Raw genomic sequence first — 12,386 nt, 5'->3', positions numbered from 1 at the left:
AAAAGGAGCAGCAACTTCATCTCTTCTGCGCTCACAACATGAGACACTCACTGCTTGGAGCCTCATCTCGGGCCGGAATATAAAGACCCAGGAGACCATAATGACCGAGAAAAGACGGTTATCCTTCACCTTTCGACGGCACTGTTACACAAACCGTTTCCCCCCGCGGCATCAGCCCTTTATATTCAGGACTCAATGTTCCACTGTTTTGTATTTTTTATTTTATTTTATTTTATTTTGATAGTGTCACATAGAAATCAAACATTAGACAACATACGCAGGCATATTTCCCATTACCGAAACAGAAACATGTACAAAAAGACAAGATACTGAAATCATATCAGGATAAATAATGATACAATATAATAGCTTATAATGATAATACGGCTGTTTATGTTTTTCTGACATGCAATATGATTTGGAAAATAACGATCGATTGAACAAAAATCAACAGAATTCTAAAATAAAAGGTGATTATATATGGTGAGCATAAATAACTTAGCTGAATAAAATAATCTGTTCATTACGACAGGCTTCACATCCGCTTTCCAACGACGGTGTCATATTTCCAAATGGCGATGTCGAAAAACTCAGGAACCATTGAGAGAGAGAGAGAGAGAGAGCAAAACTGTAGAAAGAAAGAAAGAAAGAAAGACTATCCTATAAATGATTGAAGTGAAAACCATCGGGGTTTTGAGTCTTTCGACGGCGGTGTTGAACTAATCTCTGTCCAGCGGGGAAGTTTTCCAGCAGTAGGACAATCCGCCTGTGATCGATGGCATTACAATGGACACCTTCCAGCCGGTGGTGCTTTTTGCCTTTCAGATGTCGGTGTAGCACTTCCGGAAAGACCCCTCGGAGCGTACAATCTGTAACAACCGAAACAGAACCTACCAATCGTGACTCTCCCTCCTCAGCATTTGGCCGGAGTGACAAAAGAGGAGGTGAGCAACTGGCAGAAACCCGCCTCCTCTGCTGTTTGAGGAGAGGCGGAGCCGGGGCGTGTGAACCGGCATCCAGATGTTCCTGACGGAAAGCCCCTGACGCTGCACGAACAGATGACTGAGTCAGGCCCGGCGCCAGGAACAGTTTACTGAGGGGGCAATTAGAAATCGCAAGGGGGCACTGGCGTAAAGTATATACCCCCGCAGTCCCCGCCAGGCGGGGGGGCCGACCGCTAGGGGGGGGCCCGTCGCCCGATGTGATTCAATGCACGAAATAGTCCAATGAAACATGAAAATAATAAACACAACAATGAAGCGTACCAGAGAAAAAAGTGGTGCTCAAAAGCGGCAAAGAAAAAAGAAGAATTTACATCCACACTGCCCAAAATTTCATCCGTTTTTGGGAGAGTTAGGCCTTATCCTCCAGCTCATGATGCGCTAACAGGCAGGGCCATGGGGGGGGACTAGTGCACTTAAAACGAGGCTAATGAGTGAAAAAGTACCTGATTTAAAATGGGATTTGAATAAAAGTTAATTTTTATTATCTTTCTTTTCAATAATTCAATGTTTCTTTTTCTTGAATATTGTTCTCCATGACCACCAGCCATCATCCAACACACTGATCCAAGATAGGTTGGTTATGTAAAATAATTAAAAAAAAAAAAACCCTGCACACAAGGTAGTGTAATTTTCTTTAATTTCCGCCAGATTGTTTTATTATTGTGGTGCATTTCATTTTTACTCAGTAGGCCTTTTCAGGCCTGGTGCCACTGTAATTGAATAAGATACCTAGGTCAAAATTTACTTGAGTAAAATTAAAATTACTCATTTTTATCTAATCTCATCTCATTATCTCTAGCCGCTTTATCCTTCTACAGGGTCGCAGGCAAGCTGGAGCCTATCCCAGCTGACTACGGGCGAAAGGCGGGGTACACCCTGGACAAGTCGCCAGGTCATCACAGGGCCGACACATAGACACAGACAACCACTCACACTCACGGTCAATTTAGAGTCACCAGTTAACCTAACCTGCATGTCTTTGGACTGTGGGGAAAACCGGAGCACCCGGAGGAAACCCACGCGGACACGGGGAGAACATGGAAACTCCACACAGAAAGGCCCTCGCCGGCCCCGGGGCTCGAACCCAGGACCTTCTTGCTGTGAGGCGACAGCGCTAACCACTACACCACCGTGCCGCCCACTCATTTTTATATTACTCATAAAACTTCTCATAACAGTAACGTGAGTAAATGTTAGTTGCTTGCACCCCTGTGTTTGACAGATTTATTCTTTATGCAAACTTTTACTTAAACTTATGATGTATTTTATTTAACCATACTCTGGCTTTTAAAACAGTTTCATTTTTATTTTCCTAAACCTTATTGAACCTTATGTAATTATCATTATTAATGTTACTGTTATCGTTACTGCTTACTGAGCTGTATGAACTGTGAGCTTTGTCACGTCATACACCATTTTTATTGTTGGATTTATTTGTAATAAATGGATAGCCTACTCTGCTGGTGTACTGAATGAATTAACAAAACATCTAGGCCTATGGGTTAGGCAGTCCTATACGTGTTTAAATGGGCCTGGGCTGTCAGGGGCTGAGCCCTGGCACTTTTTTCACACTTTTCAGCAATCAAAAGAGAGATATACAGAGAGAGAGTGAGAGGGAGAGAGAGAGAGGAGGCCGTGACAGGGTGGCCTTGGGGAGGGGGCCCACACTTTTAGTAGCTGCAGGGGGGCCCCAAGTACTTGCGTTACGCCAGTGCAAGGGGGCAAATATTTTTTCATATAGCGTGTAGTAGTGATGGCGGTCTGACAACGTGTTTCAAACAATTAACTGCGCCAACCACAAAACCACGGCCCCGAAGGTTGCTTTAGTCCGGGAAAATCATGTGGCATATTACCAGGGCAGTTGCGATTTATCAACTCCCGTGCCCACCTCTTAACCCACCCCTCCGATTTTCTCACAGACACGCGTTACAACCGGAAAGATGCCAAACATAAAACAACACACACAAACCTACAGGCAAGTCCTTTACATTTAAAATACATACAAATAGCTCCGCGGCATGAAAACAAAACGTCAGTCTAAGTCTAAGGTGCTTGGCTCGGCGGCCAAAATCATAATTTAAAAAAAATCAACAGACCCCGCGGCTGCACCAGTAATAGCCTTCCTGACTCGCACTGAGTCAACGCTAACCACTTAATCCGCGATCCCAGTTTAGGCGTGTAGGGAACAAAACACTCTGAAGTGATGAATTTTCACCCCCGCTGCATGGGGGTGACGTCAACGACCAGGGGCGTCGTAGTGGGGGGAAAAGGGGGACTGAGTTACCAGGGCCCCAAGTGGGGGGAGGGCCCTTGAGGAGTCTGTAATTTTATTTTTCTTTAAATATCAATAGCATTTAAAGATCACAATATGTTTCTAACTAATGTAAATGTAATGTTTTGGGTAAATAAATCGTTTGATTAATGGATTGAATTGTGTGTCCTAGCCTACATATAGTGTCCGGGGACAGCCCCCCCCCCCCCCCCCCCCCCCCCCTTGCACGAAATGGTTTAGTCCGCTTTCACCGGGCTTTTTAACTCGGCGCATTTAACGTAGCGTTCATTCTGCTGAAGCAGCGCATGCGCATTGTAGGCTATCTGTGCTATGGAAGATGATGCACAAGAAAACAAAATCCGGTTTTCAGAAACAAAAAGAGAGGCAGGAAAGAGACAAGAAAAGAAATGAGGGAAAGCAACTGCTCACAAACTTCTTTCCCAAGAAAGGTGATAGCCTACATTAAATGAACACCCGTGGTTATAAATGCTTCAATACCACCGCGATTGTCAGTGCTAAAAACTGCACAACACAAAATTAGAAATAACATGATGCCTTTTTTTGTTTACATTTCAATAGTATACTAATCGAAAATTAAATTAATATTTATTATTGAGCCATAACATAATTAGGCTAATAGCCTAATTTAGTCTCAATGTCATAGGTGTTTGGTGACCTTTGGTGGCATTTACTGTTACAACTTTTAATCATTCTGCAAATAAAACAAAGATTCAGTGAAGTATTGTGTGATTAGGGTTTTTTATTCATTTAAGAGTTGTTAGATTAATGTGTGGCTACATAACTGACTGGACTGGTAGTACGCCCTTGTTGTTAGATACTTTCAGCATTGTTAACTGCTGAGCTTTTTGGGGGGGCCCATGGCCACTGCTTGTGCATAGGGCCCAGAATTTGGTGCTACGCCCCTGTCAACGACACATATTCTTACGCTATTTGCGCACAAAGCGGACCATATATGAACACATGCACCAACATAAACGGAGATAAACTTAGCCTACAAAGAAAGAAAATGGATTCACAATATTGTGATTGAATTCGTTTAATTCGGTGGGGGAAAGACTACTCCCGTAAACTGACTGCATATTGCAGGATATTGCAGAGACAGTGCACTTGTAAGTGTGCATGTAAAACCCCCGCCCGCACGACCCTTGTCCTTATCACAGGTCTGTGTGTGCGCGGCTGTGTCAGCATTTCACACATACACCCAGAATAACTAGTAGTCCCCAGTAGTTAGGATTGATACATATGTCTAAAACAGGGTTAATATTAAATTCAGGCTTTTTGAAATAATCCTACCTTAATACAGTTGAATTCTACGATTGCAACGTAAGAATCATAACAACCAGATTTGTTCTACCGTGCCAGTTTTAGTAGTGATTTATGTGAAATGTATTTTTGTGCAATGTGCAACCACTTAATATTTCGTATTTGAAAATGCAAATTATTAATACGTCTATAATACATTATATTTTCATAAGAAAACAATTAAGTGATCTGAGTCTCCGTTGAGGGGGCGGGGCTGTAGCCACGAGGGGGCGACGCCCCCTTTCGCCCCCCCATGGCGCCGGGCCTGGTCTCCACTATCACTCCATTATTAAGTGTAAAGGCCTTGGCGTGGTGAACTGACTGTTTGTTCAAAAATGAAACGAAGCTACTGCAGCGGTGCTCAGAAAAAGAGGAAGCGTTTGGAAAACAAAACGATTTCATCAAAACTACCAAAGGGAACCACCGTTTTCATGGTTATTAGCTGATTAGGAAGAGTAAGCAAAACAAACTCGTCTAAAGTACAATATACCGGTTAAAACTTTGGACACTCCTTTTAATTCAGTGTTTTTCTTCTTTATTTTTATGAAATAAAAGTCATTTCGTCTTTTAAAGTTATATGGATTACTACAGTTGTGGAATAGGGCTATTTACTGTACTTTATTATTATTATTATTAGTAGTAGTAGTATAACTGTTTGCTATAGGCGCCAGAGATGACCAGATATTTTGGCGATAATATGTAATATATTTTTGGCCCAAAATAAAGTGCAACACAGGTGGAGCATGCCTTCCCGCACAGCGGCAGAGACGTCGTTCAAAGGCAGCAAGCTTCTCCGCTTTCACATTCCATCCATAACCACTTTTCCTGTGCAGGGTCAGGCTGGAGCCTGTCCCAGAGAGGCGAGGCACACCCTGGGCAAGATGCCAAATCATCACAGGACTGACACGTAGAGACAAACAACCACTCACACTCATAGTGTGAAACCCACAGAAACGGGGAGAGCATGCAGTCAGGCACTGGGCTCGAACTCAGAACCTTCTTGCTGTGAGGCGACAGTGCTAACCACAATACCACCGTGCCGCCTTTCACTGATGACAGGTGTATGAAAATTATATCTGAACATGAATTTGAATGTGATCTGTTAATTCTGGGCACAGTCAAATGCTTCATTAAAGTTGGATTTGCATAATTATACAACCAGTCTCGTGTCAGTTTTTTTTTCTTAAACGATTCTTTTTTCTTTTAAATTTTGTTGGTTCCTATAGTGTGTGTGTGTGTTTAACTATGAATCATTTTCACTCAAATATTTAACCCAGTTGTATGTTGGATGTGTCTAAAATTATAGTATTGAAGTAAATATTAATTATAAAGGTTTGCATAAGGTCAGTATGAGAAAATACATTTCCAAGATATAAAATAGTCGATAAAACACAATGTTTTTATTGTCATCTGAAAGTAAAAGTTAACGCGAAGTAATTCGTTTCTTTATTGTCCAGCTATTCAACATATAGCCAATTAATATCTATGAATATGCGCCACGCCTCCGACTCTGGGTTGCTGTGTGTGAAATGACTGATGAGGAATCGGCTGCTGCTTCAACCGGGATTTATTGTGGAAGATCTGAATAAAGCATTTAAAATACAGCACGTTATCGTCATCCAGCACACACAGAGATACACACCCGTGAAGACATGCAAGAAAAGTTTTAACCAAGTGGTTACAGGAAACTGTTTAAGTATTTTAACACCTTTTAACTGCACTAATTAAAAAATAAATATCATGCAACTGATAAACATTACTATATATATATATATATATATATATTTTGGCCGCACGGTGGTGTAGTGGTTAGCGCTGTCACCTCACAGCAAGAAGGTCCGGGTTCGAGCCCCGGAGCCGGCGAGGGCCTTTCTGTGTGGAGTTTGCATGTTGTCCACGTGGGTTTCCTCCGGGTGCTCCAGTTTCCCCCCACAGTCCAAAGACATGCAGGTTAGGATAATTGGTGGCTCTAAATTGACCGTAGGTGTGAGTGTGAATGGTTGTCTGTGTCTGTGTGTCAGCCCTGTGATGACCTGGCGACTTGTCCAGGGTGTACCCCGCCTTTCGCCCGTAGTCAGCTGGGATAGGCTCCAGCTTGCCTGCGACCTTGTAGAAGGATAAAGCGGCTAGAGATAATGAGATGATATATATATATATATATAATAGGGTTCTGTAACAAGGCCTTTTTCAGACAGGTTTTCACTTTGTTTATGCTCCATGAACTAAAATAAAATAAATGCACGCATACATAAATAATGGTATTCAAATGTTTGTCTCTGTTTTATAGGTAAATAATAAAATAGATATTGTAGAAATAAGGATTTTGAGTCCGAAATAAAATATTAGGCTGATTAAATGACACGAATTACGTCTGTTTTTTTTTTTATTCCAGTAACCCAAACTGGGGACATGTTAAGGGGCAGAGACAGCAAAAGACGGCAGGTGGTTCACCGCCAATTGGATAGCCTCATTTATTGTTGCCGGTTGGTGGTGCTGAACCCAGTGGGCTGTCTGTTCTGGAAGCTGGTTAATAAACTGCTCCATTACCACCCGTTCCACAATCCTTCCAGCGTCATGATCCTCAGCCAGCAACCACTTCTCACAGTTGTCTTGGAGCTGTTGTGCAAGCACAAATAGGTGGCCGACGTCACTGAGGGTCAAGGAGCGGAACCTCTGGCGATGTTGCTCTGACTGCTGTAAGACAGCAAAAGGTTAATCAATATTTTTAAATTAAGAAGGAGGACATCTGGCTTAATGGTGTAGGTTTATATAGGTAATATTTTATATAGTAATTATATGGCATTCTACATCGTTTAGCAAAACTAGTCCAATTTATATAGAAATTAATATCTTCATTGGTAAACTGTACCTTTGTTTCTATTTAGACATCTTTTGCTCATTTAGACATTTTTTGCAAAAACCGGCTACATTTGCACATATTTGCTTATCAAGCTGTAACATTTCCACATAAGAAAGTGCAAACAGGTAGCCTAGTAAACTAGACCCACCCGCCTAGCGGCCAAAAATATTTTTGCCTTCACATTTAGTCTGGCTTGCCAGGCTAGCAAACAGGTGTAATTCTGCATTTAACTAAAATGCAGCATTACCCCCCGTGTAAAACCAGTGCACACAGCTCACCTTCACCCAGCATGCGTGAAGCATTGCTTCACTCAGATAGATGTTGAAGGGGAGAGAGAGAGATCCCAGGTGATTCTCTGCCAATTGGATAGCCTCATTTAGTGTTGCTGGTTGTTGGTGCTGGACCCACTTGGCTGTTACTTCTGGAAGTTGGGCAACAAACTGCTCCATTACCACCTGTTCTACAATCCTTCTGGCATCCTGAGCCTCAGCCAGCAACCACTTCTGACAGTTGTCTTGGAGCTATTGTGCAAATGCAAATGGATTGCCGACATCACTGAGGATCAAGAAGCGAAACCGCTGACGATGTTGCTCCGACCACTGCAAGACGGCTTTCTTGCGAGCTTCAGATACCACTCTCTGTGTGATGGTCTGGAACATCTGTTGGGTTTCTGCCTGTGCTTGCATCAGGGCCTCCAGAAGCTGCTTTTGCTCTAGTTGAACTTCACGAAGAATCCAAAGGTATGGTATCTTGGTGAGCTGTGAGGGCTCCATTGTGTATTGTTTCTCAATCAAAGGCCTTGGGACCACTGTTGCACTCTGTGTGTGTGTGTGTGTGTGTGTATGCGGAGAGAGAGAGAGAGAGAGAGATTTTAGTTTTTGTTTAGCTTTTGAGATAAAGTAAAACCTCATGGGTCAGGCTCATTATGAAAACATTTCCAATAGCATTAAAACGACAAAATTCAAAATTTCAGATGTAAATACACATTTATATTAATGTAAATTTGATCACCGCTGATGTGATTGGATGACTGAACGGTATGAACATTAAACCAGCCCTAGTATTTCATTATTAAGTAGAACAGTTTAACTAAACAGTTGGTCCATTTACCGAGTGTGTTATGGCCCTTTTCCACTACCCTTTGTCAGCTCGCTTCAGCCCGACACGGCTCGCGTTTCGACTACCTCAGGGCAGCACGACTCAGCTCGCTTCAGCCCTATTGAGGTTTTTCACCCACGTGACCAAGTCATGTGATGCATCGTTAGGCTGCCATTTTGGACGTCACGGCTCGAATCAGTTTGAATGCGAGGAAGGCGACAAACGAAAAACATAAAAGAAAAAGGAGCGAGATGCAGAAAACACCTTCACTATCCACCAACATAGGGCATTTACAGGGCGAGCAGAGGGAGAGGTATTTGCAAAAATTGAGGTTAGCAGGCTTAGAGAACGACGTTTACCTGCTTCCACCAGGATTGTTCACTGACGTACAGAAGTACACAAAGCCCTCGTCTTTACCTGACTTCGGCCCACATGATCTGTATACCTATGTCGTTAAAAACCCATCGCCATACACAGGCATTGATCTGAAAGCGTATAAGAGTTTAGATACCTACAAATATTTTGTGTCAGGCTGGGTAACATGCCTACATCAGTGGGTCGTCCCTGGAGCCGGTGGTCGCCATCTTATTACAGCTAAGGTTTGTTCACATTTTCATTTACTTTCGGTCCTCAGGATAAACAAAATGTTATTAAATGTCATTGAAATAACTTCTAAGTCTGTTGAGACATGGCCCGTGATAAATTTGCTGTTACCAGGCAATGACCAAGAACTGTATTATTAGGGTCGGTGTCTGTGTTGTAGCAGTGCACTAGCAGCTAGCTGTTAGCACTAGCTAATGTCAACAACATCATAGCTGGTATGTTACTGTAGCAATGTTTACGTTCAGTCATTTGGATGACTGTTAAAACCTTTCAGTCTCAAGTTTTTCCTTTACTGTATTTACTAGTTTACTGTAATTATGATCCGGCAGCAATTTACACCGGATCCAGTGTAAATAGCTGCCGGAGCGCGCTCCGGCTTGCTCCCCCTTAAATTAAGCAGCACGCTCCGGCTTGCTTAGCTCCGGTTAGCAAGCCGGAGCGCGCTGCTTAATTTGAGGGGGAGCAAGCCGGAGCGTGCTCCGGAACCTCGGCTGGAGCACTCCGGGAGCAAGCCGGAGCGCGCTGCTTAATTTGAGGGGGACCAAGCTGGAGCGCGCTCCAGAACCTCGGCCGGAGCACTCCGGGAGCAAGCCGGAGCACACTGCTTAATTTGAGGGGGAGCAAGCCGGAGCGTGCTCCGGCTATTTACACTGGATCCGGTGTAAATAGCTGCCGGATCATAATTACAGTAAACTAGTAAATACAGTAAAGGAAAAACTTGAGACTGAAAGGTTTTAACAGTCATCCAAATGACTGAACGTGAACATTGCTACAGTAACATACCAGCTATGATGATGTTGACATTAGCTAGCTTGACCTTCAAAATGGCGGAAACCGGGGCGTCACGTGACCCTGTGACGTCAGGTGAAAAACCTCAATTCAGCAACCAAAACTCGCACGGTTTTGGAGTAGGGCTGAAGCAAGCCAAACCGAGCCGAGTGGGGCTAGAGGCGTGAGGAGACACTCCCCTGTGCACTGATTGGTGAGGAGGCGTGTCCTCACATGCCCACACACGCCCAGCGAGCACGCTGGGATCTGTAAACACCGTAAACCCGGAAGAAGAAGAATTACGAATTACGAGAATTTCTGAAGCCTCATGCGCCTCGCCTCATCTATACGCTCTTGCCAGTATCTGTTGGCGTTGTCGGTGACAACAAGCCACAGCACCAAGACCAGCAACACTAACGACTCATTGTCCTCCATGTTTATTGTTTACTATCCGGGTCGTGAGACTACCGCTTAAAAGGTCACTGATGTCACTGTTTGCGCCGCCTAACGACATCACGTGACGTCCACCCACTTTCGCTAACTCCACCCAATGTGTCCACCCAGCACGGTTCAGCGCGGTTGTAGTTGAAATGCAACTCCAACAGCCCCACTCAGCTCGACTCAGCCCAACTCAGCACGGCACGGCTCAGCCCAACTCAGCCGCGTTGGTAGTGGAAAAGCGGCAAACTATTTCCATTTGAAAAGGAGCTCAGAATAATGATCAGGTGGAAATAATCCTGGCCACAGTTAACCGCTTTATGCTGCTTTAGCCTTGCCATGGTTAAAACCAGGGCCGGTTCTGCCCTAATCTGGACCCGGGTGCAACATCGCATTTAAACCACACACACACCAGTCTAAATCAGGACAACCATCACATAACTATAAACATTTTAGATCAACTATTTTAACTAAATGGGCTATAATAAATAAGCCTGCAGGCAGCCACGGCGGGCTGCCTCAGAAAAGTAACCATTTGTCCTACCTTAAAACTCGTTTTGCATTTTCTGCCTCCTTTTTTGTATTTTTGACCCTGCGTTTATTTTCTTTCCTTTTCTGAAAACCCGATTTGTGTGCAGACATTTTGTTCTGCTACCAACGAACTAACTCTTCAGGTCTCGTCTCTCGAGTCCGCGATGATTCCCATGGGAAGGGCAACAACTGATACATTTTTACAAACAGCCAATAAACAGCCAATAGGGAGGTTGCAACGTTCAGGCTCTCCTTTGCTCGCAGACACTCAGTAATGCACTTATTCAGGAACAGAGAGAACTCTTTATTTTTTACTTTATCTTATTTTTGGGGGCCCCTCTCCACACCAGTCCCGGGTGTAAACGCTACCGTTGCTACCCCTCCAGAACCGGCCCTGGTTAAAACTTAGTGTTGCGCAATTAACACTTTTACGAAACAAACGAACAAAAAAGATATAAATGTTTTCATTCATTTTCATAAAACTTTCTTAAAAAGAAGGAGAATAACCGAAGCTGTAACAGCATACATGCTCTACACGATTAAAGTCAATTAAAGTATCTCTCTAAAGCAATCCCGGCAGCTCCTTTCTTCCGTGGTGTTGAAATCTTCGTCTTCCAACGTCGTTATCGCTTTCCAGATACGCGAGTTGACCATTCAGGAGGCAACCGAGCACCAGAGAAGTGAGACGACACTTATATATATATGCTGATCATGAGACCGACCTATTCAAACCCGACCTATTCAAACCCGACTTATTCAAACCCACACTCCTCAGCCCCGGAGACGCGATCCTCAACCCTGTGTGGAACCTTTTAGTGTAGCGGTTTTCTGTGAAACCGCGATCCGTACGCCCTGTGTGGATAATGTGGTCTTCAGTCCTTTGTGGATACATTTTTCGCGTAGTGGTTTTCTCACTTGTGATATAATCAGATTGTATTGCTGTCTGTCTTCGGTCTGTGTTGAGCTGATGTCAGTTCCGGTTCCAGGAGCATTAAAAAGAGGAAACGCCTCTGAAATTGTTTAGTAAGTGTTTAACCCTTTGATGCTGAGTTTTTATTTAAGCCGGGTTTGCTTAGCTTGTGCATCAAAGGGTTCACAGTAAAAAATGGAGTGTCAATATTGCAATGTAAACCTATTTTCCTCTGGATAGAGTAGTTATAACACTATGCAGAGTAAAATCGTCTAAATGGTAGTGTCAAAAGTGAGAGTTAATTCCCACTTGCACACAACGACAAAATCTACTCTGCAGGGTGATGATCATTGTTAATTTTGACACAAAATAGAGTAAAATTAACTCTAAAAATCTTACACTGGCTATAGAGTAAATTTTACACTGATTTTGAGTGGGACCAAATGTTATCTGACAGAGAGTTAAATTCAACTCTTAAAGAGTAAAATTGACACGTTGATTTTTACTGTGTTAAAACTGCTAAATGCCACACAAGCCTATTATCTATTTTTGAATGTGTTTTATGTACACTGTAAAAAA

The 12,386-nt window shown here is 43.2% G+C and overlaps 1 long non-coding RNA gene across 1 annotated transcript; it reads right to left on the bottom strand.

Moving 5' to 3' along the window:
* Window positions 1–6,151: 6,151 nt before the first annotated feature.
* LOC132896652 (uncharacterized) lies at window positions 6,152–11,877 on the bottom strand. The gene is made up of 3 exons (XR_009656121.1): window positions 10,911–11,877; window positions 7,738–8,277; window positions 6,152–7,293 (listed from the first exon to the last, which is right to left on the bottom strand). It is a non-coding gene; the product is annotated as an uncharacterized LOC132896652 (long non-coding RNA).
* Between the last annotated feature and the right edge of the window lie 509 nt (window positions 11,878–12,386).

Source organism: Neoarius graeffei, chromosome 13 (genome assembly GCF_027579695.1).
Source record: "Neoarius graeffei isolate fNeoGra1 chromosome 13, fNeoGra1.pri, whole genome shotgun sequence".
Taxonomy (NCBI): Eukaryota; Metazoa; Chordata; class Actinopteri; order Siluriformes; family Ariidae; genus Neoarius; species Neoarius graeffei.
This window is presented reverse-complemented; position numbering and strand designations above follow the sequence as displayed.